Source organism: Dipodomys spectabilis, unplaced genomic scaffold (genome assembly GCF_019054845.1).
Source record: "Dipodomys spectabilis isolate Male_0828 unplaced genomic scaffold, ASM1905484v1 ptg000096l, whole genome shotgun sequence".
Classification (NCBI taxonomy): Eukaryota; Metazoa; Chordata; class Mammalia; order Rodentia; family Heteromyidae; genus Dipodomys; species Dipodomys spectabilis.
This window is the reverse complement of record NW_024870773.1, coordinates 29,984,953-29,995,826: the sequence shown is the minus strand read 5'-3', so window position 1 is coordinate 29,995,826 and position 10,874 is coordinate 29,984,953. Positions and strand designations below refer to the sequence as shown.

The window sequence follows — 10,874 nt, the reverse complement described above, 5'->3', positions numbered from 1 at the left end:
CCATGATGTGGGCCTTGCTATGGGCTCAAAGGAACAAGGTCACTTGATCATGGAGCCGCAGAACCTCAAGCCAAAGGAAGCCTTTTCTCTCTATAAATTATGTCTCGAGTATTTTGTTATAATGAAAGAAAGCTTTGACTCATATGCCCTGTTCTCCCCAGATTTATACCTTCTGGTCAGAGAAAAGAAAATTCAAGCAGGAGATCACAGGATCCTCTCTAAAATTCAAAAAGGACATCCATTCCTAGAGCAAGAACTTTATATAAAAAGCTCCAGTGGGCACCAGGAGTTCACACCTATATTTTTAGCTACTTAGGAGACAGATCTGAGGATCATGGTTTGAAGCCAGCCCTAGCAAAAAAGTTCATGAGACTCTTATCTTCAATTAACTAAGAAAAAAGCCATGAGCGGAGCTGTGGCTCAAGTGGTAGAGCACTAGCCTCAAACCAAAAGCTCAGGTACAAACAAGGTTGCAATTACAGTGCCTCATTTTCTGGAAGTATTTCCATTATCCTGCTGTAACAAAAGCCATGTTGGTTGTCTTTTATTTTTGCCTTTATGAGGGTAAACTCATAACAGCTTGACATGGACAATTTAGAGATTGTTTTAGCTCTGCAGTTGTTCTGAGGTAGATATGAGTAGGATGTTTATCTGTTTTAAATACTGTATGTGATCCATTAAGAAGGTTATAAAATGCATTTGTATCAGGTCTGTTGAATCAAAAGTGGGTGTGGGTATGCAGGGACAGAGTCCCAATTTGCCTAGCTTTGACTCATCTTGAAGTGTTAAGTTTACTCTGACTGACTAGTTATTTGGTCCTTTTGAGACAGAGTCTCACTATGGTATCCAGGCTGATCTCAAACTCACTAACAGGTGCGTCAGCTTGCCAAATGCTGGGACTACAGCTGTGCATCATCTCACCTGGCTAGACATGTACCTAGTCATTTCTTTGTTCTCCTGAAAGCTTCCATACTTATGAAAAGGAGAAATGCTATCCTTTGAATTTTGTTGTGCCTAAAAGGCCAAGTTTGTTGTGGATGGGAAGAGCTAAATTGCAGTCAGGCTATCTTTGTGACTTATGGCTTTAAAACAAAAAACAAACAAAAAAGCTCATGAAAAGGCCCCAGGTCCCAGAAGACACACATACACACACACACACACACACACACACACACACACACACACACACACACACACACACACACACACAATATGCCCCAAGAGCAGCTATGAGCAGAAGCTCGACTCTGTTATCCTAGGTGCTTGAGAATCAGAGTTTGGAGGATGTTAATTCAAGGCCAATTGGGGAAGGAAAAAGCAAAAGAGGTGTGAAGATCTCATCTCCCCCAGCAGCAGAAAGAAGTCCAATATTTGGACTTCTTTAAACTTCCAGAATTGGAAGTTTAAGGAACCGTTGGATAATACTAGATTATTTTTTGTCAGTTGTGGGACTTGAACTCAGGACCTAAGCTCTGTCCCTAAGCTTTTCACTCAAGGTTAGCTCTCTACCACTTTGGACCATAGCTCTCCTTTTGGTTTTCTGGTGGTTAGTTAGAGATAAGAGTCTCACCGACTTTCCTTCCCCTGCTGGCTTTGAACTGCAATCCTCAGATCTCAGCCTCCTGAGTAGTTAAGATTACAGATGTGAATCACTGGCACCTGGAAAATACTGGATTATTTATGCATGATTCTTTGCCAGCTCAACAGCATCCATGGCTCCTGTGTGTGGTGTACTGGTCTTTGAGAAGGATGAGGAGGAAGGAAATGATTGGTTTAAAAAAAATAAATAAAAGAAAGGAGCAAGAGCAGGAAGAGATCTCCCTATGTGGCTTTTACTAGCTCAGCAATAGAGGAGCAGACCTAAGATCACCAAAAAATACCGGGTGCCAGTGGCTCATGCCTGTTCATTAGCTACTCATGAGGCTGAGATACAAGGATCATGGATCAAAGCCAACCCAGGCAGGAAAGCCATGAGATTTTTTGTTGTTGTTGTTGGTGGTGGTGGTGGTGGTGGTGGTCATGGGGCTCGAACTCAGGGCCTGGACGCTGTCCCTGAGCTTTTTTGCTTTAGGCTAGTGCTCTACCACTTTGAGCCACAGCTCTACTTCCAGTTTTTGATTGGTTAATTAGAGATAAGAGTCTCACAGACTTTCCTGCCCAAGCTGGCTTTGAAGCACATTCCTTAGATCTCAGCCTCCTGAGTCACTAGATTATAGATGTAAACCACCAGCACCTGGCACCATGAGATTCTTATCTCTAATAAATTACCAAAAAGCCTGAACTACTTCAGGCTGAACTACTGAACTACTACTGTGGCTCAAGGGGTAGAGTGCTAACCTTGAGCAAAAGAAGCTCAGGGACAGTGAATAGGTCCTGAGTTTAAGCCCCAGGACCAGGACCAACACCAACCCCCACCACCCTACCACTCCCCCAAAAAACACCAAAGGAAAAGTCAGCTCTTTATTCACTCACTCAAGCATTGAGGCTCAGGCATTGGAGGTGACAGAACAAATGTCAGGAGTTTTCTAGTAATTGTGTGAACTATGAGAAATCCATTGGGCTATAACACAAAAACTCTTGTCAAAGTATTTTAACTAAGGTTGATGAAACAAGGGGAAATGATATTGTCTTTGATGTTTAAAGAATGAGTAGGATCGTGGTCTGAAAAGATTTAGAAGCCAGAAGTGTAGTCCATGCACGTAATTGTAGGAGTTGGGAGGTTGAGGCAGGAGGATCACTGTTCGAGTCCAGTCTAGGCTCCATAGACAGACCCTCCCTAAAAAACAAACAAACCAAAAACAGCAACAGAAAAAGGAGGAGGAGGAGGAGGAGGAGGAGGAGGAGGAGGAGGAGGAGGAGGAGCAGGAGGAGGAGGAGGAAGAAGAAATCAGAAAAACATTCAGAAGACATTAGAAGAGGGTTGGTAACATCGCCCAATTTAAAATTGCCCAATTTAATGGGTGTGAACTCAGGACCTGGTGCCTAGGGAGATGCTCTACCACTGGGCCAGGCCTCCTCAAGGAGGGGGAATTTTGCAGCATCCAGCACAGTATAGGTATGTCCTGTCACCAACACATCTCATATTCCGAATGGTGAGGACTTAGGGGCTGGAAAGCTCTATTCCAAATAAAATTGAAACTTGTTCTAAGGAGAGAATGAAACCTTTTTCTCCCATTTGTGCATCTTTCTTCTCTATCCCTCTTCCCAGGAACACGTCACAAGGTGGAGGATCTTGTAAAGAATATAAAACTGTCAGTTAAGAAAAGTGGCTTCTCCTCAGTGAGCTATACTCTAGATTCTTTGGTTTTCTCTTTAAAGATGGGAAGGGGGTCATTGTGGGAAGCAGAGGGAAGCAGAGTAATGATCTTGTTTTCTTTAGTGAAGGAGATGTTTAATATTTAGACTGTTCTACAATATTTTGGAATGGGACATTGGTGTATTTAGAGATTTAGTTGGAAAACAAAAAGGTTGATCACATCTGTATAGTTTATATTGTTCAAGATTTTTTTGTTTGTATTGAAAGTATGACATCATAATAATAAATAATAAACCCCATTTCAGACCTATAGGGTATCTTTTCCTCACAGACCTTAGCACATAGTAGACACTCAGTTAAATAGATCATTTCCCCCCCCCCAGATTGTTCTCTCCTACTTCTTCCTCCTCCTCCTTTTCTTCCTCTTCCTCCTCCCCCTCCTCCTCCTTTTGTGTGCTGATCCTGCAGCTTGAACTCAGGGCCTTGGTGCTGTTCCTGAGCTTTGTTGCGCAAGGCTAGTGCTCTACTACTTGAACCACAGATCTACTTCTGGCTTTTTGATGGTTAATTAGAGATAACAGTCTCACACCTTTTCCTGCCTGGACTAGCTTTGAACCAATATCCTCAGCTCTCAGCCCCCTGAGCAGCTAGTATTACAGGTGTTAGCCACTAGCACCTGGCTTGTTTCCGATGAAAGATGAAAGATGGAAACCCAGGAAAGAGTAAATGGGACAGAGCATGGGACAAACAGAAACAAAACAACAACTGCAACACTCTTCTAATTGCCAGAAAATGGGAGGAATGAGGGATGCTGAAGCAGACAGAACTGCAGGTTTGAAGGTGGAACCTGAGGACATGTGCCTCCCAGCTTCTGTGTAATGTGTTTTAGCCTTGATTGTCACTTGAATCGATTCATCCACATAGCTGTACAGAGTTGTTTATCTCCATTGCTTTCAGTGAATACAATTTCCATTGTAAGCCAAGCACTGGTGGCTCATGCATGTAATCCTAGATACCCAGGAGTCAGAGATCTAAGGACTGAGTTTCAAAACCAGCCAGGGTAGAAAAAGTCAGACTCTAATCACCAATTAACCAGCAAAAAGTCCTAAGTGGAGATGTACCTCAAATGGTAGAGACCATCCTTGGGTGAAAAAGCCAAGCTAGAACTTGAGGCCCTGAGTTCAAGTTCCAGGACCACCACACACACACACATACACTCATTCTCACACACACACATGCACATAAATTTAACATTTTTTTCTTGCATTTCTTACATGAATTTACACCGCTTATCCATGCTGTTGCTGACAAGCATTTGGGTTCTTTCTAGTTTGAGGGTATTTCAATTTTGCTATTTTAGAATTGACGTAATGCATATTCTTATATATCTCCTTCCATTGATATGAGCATATTTAGGGGGGGTTATGTATTTAGGGATAGAATTACTGGTCACAGACCATGCATATTTTCAACTGGGATTGTTCTAGTTTACTCCCACCAGTAATGTATGAACTTCTGAGTTGTTTGAAATCTGGAATTTTCCAATGTAAACTTTTTAGCCTTTCTAAGTGGGTAGTGATATTCTATTATGATTTTAATTTTTATCTCTCTAATCACCCATAAGTTTTAGTACTTCATGTTTAGTGACTATCTGGATTTCTGCTTTTATGATGTTTAATTGCTTGTTCATTTTTATTGTTATTTGCCTTTTTCTTGTTGACAATTCTTTTGACACTATAAGTATAAGCTCCTTTTTATCTATGTGCATTATAAATATCTGTTCCTAATCTATGTCTGGTCTTGTTTACTCTGCTCATAACATCTTTTCATGAACCCAAATACTTCTTGGAGTTGTGCAGACATTATGCATTCAACTCTAAAAGCTTTACTGTTCTGCTTTTCACATGGAGGTCTGCAACTACCTGGGCTTGATTATTCTACATTGTGTGAGGTAGGGATCAAATTTCTATTTTCTAATTTTTTTTTCTGTATAAGCCCAGTTATTCCAGGACCATTTACTTAAAGCTACATTCCTCTTGCCTTGTTCTTTCTTCTCTCTCTCCTCTCTCTGCCTCTCTCTCTCACTCTCTCTCTCACTCTCACACACACCACACACACATATGCACACAAATACACACTGATTCACAGGGACCATTGTCAACCATCAATGCCAATATGCTTAAGGATCTGTTTCTGGGTTCTATCTTCTAGTCAACTGTTAATGATGATATGAATACATCATTGATTTAATGTATTTGTGTGTCTGTCTGTGTATGTGCTGGTCCTGATCCTGGGCACTGTCCCTGAGCTTTTTCTCTAGTGTTCTACCACTTGAGCCACAGCTCCACTAATGTCTTTCTCACTGACTTTTCTGCTGGGGCTGCTTTTGAGCCACGGTCCTCAGATCTCAGCCCTCTGAGTAGCTAGGGTTACAGATGTGAGCCAACCTGGCAATGTTGTATAATTTTTAATAAATTTTGATACTTAGAAAAACCTTCTCAGGCTGGGAAGGTGGCTCAGTGGTAGAGCGCTTGCCTTGCATGCTTGAGGCCCTGGGTTTGATTCCTCAGCACCACATAAGCAAAAAAGAAAAAAGCCAGAAGTGGCGCTGTGGCTCAAGTGGTAGAGTGCTAGCCTTGAGCTGAAGAGCTGAGGGACAGCACCCAGGCCCAGAATTCAGGACCCACGACCGGACCCAAAAAAAAAAAAAAAGTAAAACCTTCTTCAAGTTGATTTTCTTGTCTATAGTTGGCCTTTGGGATTTTTGTGTTAATTTTTTAAAATTTTAAAATAAGATTCCAAAAATAATCTGTTGAATGGAGTCATATTAGATCTATACATCACTTTAGGAAGATCTGGAGCTCAGTGAGAAAGAGCATGCTTAGAGTGCACAAGGCCTTGGGCTTGCGCTCATACATGCACTTGCACACCAAAGAAAAAAATTAGGAAAATCTAACAGCTTCACAAAATTGACTCTGCTAATTGGCCTGTATCTCCACTACTTAGTGTCTTTCAAAAGTATTTTATTTTATTTTATTTTATTTTGGTCGGTCGCAGGGCTTGAACTCTGGGCCTAGGTGCTGACCCTCAGCTCTTCAGCTCAAGGCGAGCACTTTACCACTTGAGCTACAGTGCCACTTCCTATTTTATATTTTTTAAATAAAGAACTTATTCATCTTTTGTAATGCTTAGTTTTAGGTAATTTATATATTTATCTCATTGTCAAATTTATTATTCTACCGTTTGTGGCTAAATTTTTGTGTATTGAATTTGTACTCAACAACTAAGTCTAATAATTTACCTGTAATTTCTTTTTGTGGGGTGGGGGGGGTCTGGCCGTGGGGCCTGAACTCTGGGCCTGGGCGCTGTCCCTCAGCTCTTAGCTCAAGGCAAGCTCTCTTCCACTTGAACCACAGGGCCATTTTCTGCTTTTTTTTTTTTTTTTTTTTCTGTTTATGTGGTGCTAAGGAATCGAGCCCAGGGCTTCATGCATACAAGGCAAGCACTGTACCACTGAGCCACCTTCCCAGCCCTACCTGTAAATTTTGAAAGGCTTTCTAAGCACACAATGTTATTTTCCTTAAATAATAACACTTTCCCTTCTTATGACTGTGATTTCAAAGCTGCTACAAGATGTTGACTAGAAATCATAAGGACAGATATGCTTGCCTTGTTCCTGACATCCAGCTAGGCAGGATGATCCATGCCTGTAATAACAGCACTGAGGAGGCTGAGGCAGGAGGATTTACGAGTTTGGGAATGGCGACAAAGAGCTAAAGAGAGAAGGAGGGGCTGGGACTATGGCTCAGTGGTAAAGTACTTGCCTAGCATTCACGAAGCCCTGGGTTCGATTCCTCTGTACCACATAAACAGAAAAAGCTGGAAGTAGTGCTGTGGCTCAAGTGGTAGAGTGCTAGCCTTGAGCAAAAGAAGCTTAGGGACAGGACCCAGGACCTGAGCTCAAGCAGAAAAAATAAAAAATTAAAAAAGAAAGAGAGAAAGAGAAGAAAGAAGGAAGGGGATGAGGGGAAAGGAAAGGAAGGAAGGAAAGAAAAAGAAAGAAGTAAAGAGGAAGGGAGAAAGAGAGAAGAAAGAAGTGAATGAGAGAGAAGAGAGTTTTCACCTGTTGCTATTAAACTTTCGTTTTCCTGAAGACTTCCAAAGTATAGATAGATATGGCCTTTTCTTTTATCCTAACTGGATTTTTTTTTTGTGTGTCTTCTGAAAATACTCTTGATGTCTTTTGCTAGTTTTGGAAATTGTTCAATCCAAACCTCCTTAAATATTGCTTCTGCTCCATTTTCTCCTTTATTTATGGGATGCCAATTAAACAAATATTTAGACTGACCCTGCGATAGAATTTAACACAATGAAAGGAATGTTCTGTATCCACAGCACATTTGGGTCTATTGAACATTTGAGAGTAGCTAGTATGATCAATAGCCTGAACTTTAAGTTTTCATTTAATTGTAATTAACTTAAATTTAAATAGCCACATTTGGCTAGTGGTTACCTTGTAGGACATGAATGTTTTGTACCTTCTCCTAAATTCAGATACCTTTCTGATTTATCTTCCAGCACGCCAAGGCTCTCTTCAGTCTGTCTAGCCCATCTATGAAGTTCTTAATCTTATTTTGTTTCTTCTTGTTTCTTGTGCTAGTTATTGATTTATTTCTTCTAAACTCGATTCACCCTTATAAAGACTGTGCTGTAAAAAAGATTCTTTATCCCATGCAAGCTGGCATGGCCACTTTTCAGTAGAGTGCTGGAAAGACCACAGGTTCTTGCAAGCACATGGCCTATATAGCCATGCACAGTCCCCGCTGTGCCCCTAACACCACTGCCTGGTGCATTTGTACTATGTGTAGTGACACAGTGCGCTGTGAACAGCTAGCCCAAGCAACCTAAGGAGCAGATTCCCAGCAATTTCCCCAGTACAGCACTTAGTTCCTGTCCAGTGGGTCACAGCTGACCATGGCCTCTCAATAAGACCAGAACCTACACCTAGGAATGGACAGAGTTCTTCTTTATGCTCTGTCTCAGCCATGGAGTTATGATTGCTCCTTACATCTGCCCGTTCTGTAGCACTTAGAATTCTTTCTACTTCTTTCTATCCAATCCCTATTACTCAAAACTTTTGTGATAGTAAATAATTCTTGGTATTAATTTGTTCTCTGCTCAAGATATTTTAAGGCTTCTTATCTCCTATTTAAATACAAACACGAATTTTTCAAATACTCACCAGGCACCAGTGAATTTCCTGCACAAGCCTCTAGCACCTGACTAGAATGTTTATTACTTAGCTACTCAGGAGGCTGAGATCTGAGGATTTGGGTTTAAAGCCAACCTAGACAGGAAAGCCATGAGACAGTCTGAAGAGTAGCTGTGGCTTAGATGGTAGAGCATTAAACATAACCAAAAAAGCTCAAGGACAGTGTCCTCAAGCCCAACCAACCAACCACACACACACACACACACACACACACACACACACACACACACACACACACACACTCACACTCACACAATCTTTCAAATATTCATGTCATTGCTGAGATTTTTAAGTTTGTCTTTTATCTCCATGCACATAAAAAGTTTTTTTTATAGTTTGTATTTAGTGATGGCACTTTCTGGTTTTCCCCAAACAACAGAAGGAATTCTCCTCATACTCATCTACTAGGTCATATTTTATTCTGCGTTGATCATTATAGTTTTGAATTTATTCATAAAAGTGGTGGCTAAGGATGACATGGCTTTTATGACCTCATCTTCTATATGTCTGCTGGGGTCTTGTGCATACAAACAATTTCATGGTGGTATTGAGGTTTTCTGGACATGCCAGATAGTGCTGATACAGTTGACTCAAGATTCCCTTGGGGACAGCTCTGGGAGCCCTGGTGCTGACTGAGCACAAGGATTCACCCAAGGCCAAGGCCTTCCTTCTCCATCAACCTTAGAATCCAATCCTATTTTTCCTTCCATCCCTTAGACCAACTCAGTAACCTTCCCCTAGGACATAGCAAACCTAAATAGTGGCCTTCCTTCTTTCAGTTCTTGCCTCATGCCAGAGCTTATGCTTGTAATTCTTCACAATCTTCACTGGCTTTCGTGGATGGCTTTGTGGTTGTTTTGTTTTATTGAGATAGGCTTTCATATGTAGCTCTAACTGACCTCCAACTCCATCTTCCTACCCCAGCCTCTACTTCCTGAGTGCTGGTATTAAAAGCATGCAGCACCACACCTGGCTCTAAAAGAGTTTTCAGAAATATTTTCCCACAGTTGCAAAGTTTTGAACTCATGGATTCTCGCTTTCTCGGCTTGCTTGCCAAGCGAGGACTCTACCACTTGAACCACGCTTCCAGTTCTGTATTTTGCTAGTTAATTGATGGCAGAATTTTTAAGACTTTTTGGCTCAGGCTAGCTTCAAATTAAGCTCCTCTGGATTTCAGCCTCTTCATCCCTCAGATTTCAGCCTCTTGGTTTCAGGATTACCTTCACAAGTCTCCATCACCTGACTAGAATGCTTATTTTATTTTATTTTTTGTCAGTCATGGGGCTTGAACTCAGGGCCTGGGCACTGTCCCTGAACATTTTCACTAAGGGCTAGCATCCTACTACTTTGAGCCACAGCTCCACTTCTGGTTTTCTGGTGGTTAACTGGAGGTGAGAGTCTCACAGACATTTCTGCCTGGGCTGGCTTTGAACTATAATCCTCAGATCTCAGCTCTTGAGTAGGATTACAGGCGTGAGCCCAGCTAGAATGTTTAATTTTTTTTTATTATTGTCAATGTGATATACAGAGAGGTTTCAGTTACATAAGTAAGGTAATAAGTACATTTCTTGTCAAACTTTTTACCTCTTCCCTCATTTTTCTCCTATTTTCCTTCCCCCACACCTCCCCACACCCCCATAACCTCAACAAGTTGTACCAACCATTTCCAACATGTTGTCTTGTGAGTGTCGCTGTTGCCTTGGTCCCCCTTGTCCTTTGTCTCACCATTCTGTTGTTCCCCTTCCCTTCCCTAATTCAAATAAATGAATATAGTTAGTTTAACATTAGATAATATCTTTTTTCCCTCTGAGCCTGGGGTTTGAACTCAGGGCCTCTTGAGTATTTTTGCTCAAAGCTAGCACTCTACCACTTGAGCCACAGTCCCACTAGCAGCTTTTTGGTGGTTTATTAGCGATAACAGTCTTGCAAACTTTCTTACCCAGGCTGGCTTGGAACCACAATCTTCAGATCTCAGCCTCTTGAGTAGCTAGGATTACAGGCATGAGCCACCATTTCCCAGCAGGTGGAATGGTGCAATTTTCTTTTTCTGGACTGCTGCAAGCTAGATTAAAAAAACCCAGGCTTAGGAAAACAAGGAAAGGCCAACACTTATTCTTTATTGAACAGAGTCTCAATCATGGTGCCTGCACCATCCTAGGCACAGTTCACCTGTACTTCCCATAATTCCCTGTGTTCATTTAACTATGTTGTCCTCTGAGTCTGGGAGCCACTTGAGGGTAAGTCCTATTGCTTAGCATGCTTGGAGTCCATCATGGTGTGTGGTACCCAGGAAATAGTCAATGAGTCTACTGGGTGGAAGAGTGGTAAATAAAGGCTTTATTTTGA

The 10,874-nt window shown here is 41.5% G+C and overlaps 1 non-coding gene across 1 annotated transcript; it reads left to right on the top strand.

Annotated features, from left to right (window-relative positions):
- Positions 1 to 462: 462 nt before the first annotated feature.
- LOC122113346 lies at positions 463 to 595 on the top strand. The gene has a single exon (XR_006148425.1). It is a non-coding gene; the product is annotated as a small nucleolar RNA SNORA69 (small nucleolar RNA).
- The last annotated feature ends 10,279 nt before the right edge of the window (positions 596 to 10,874 follow it).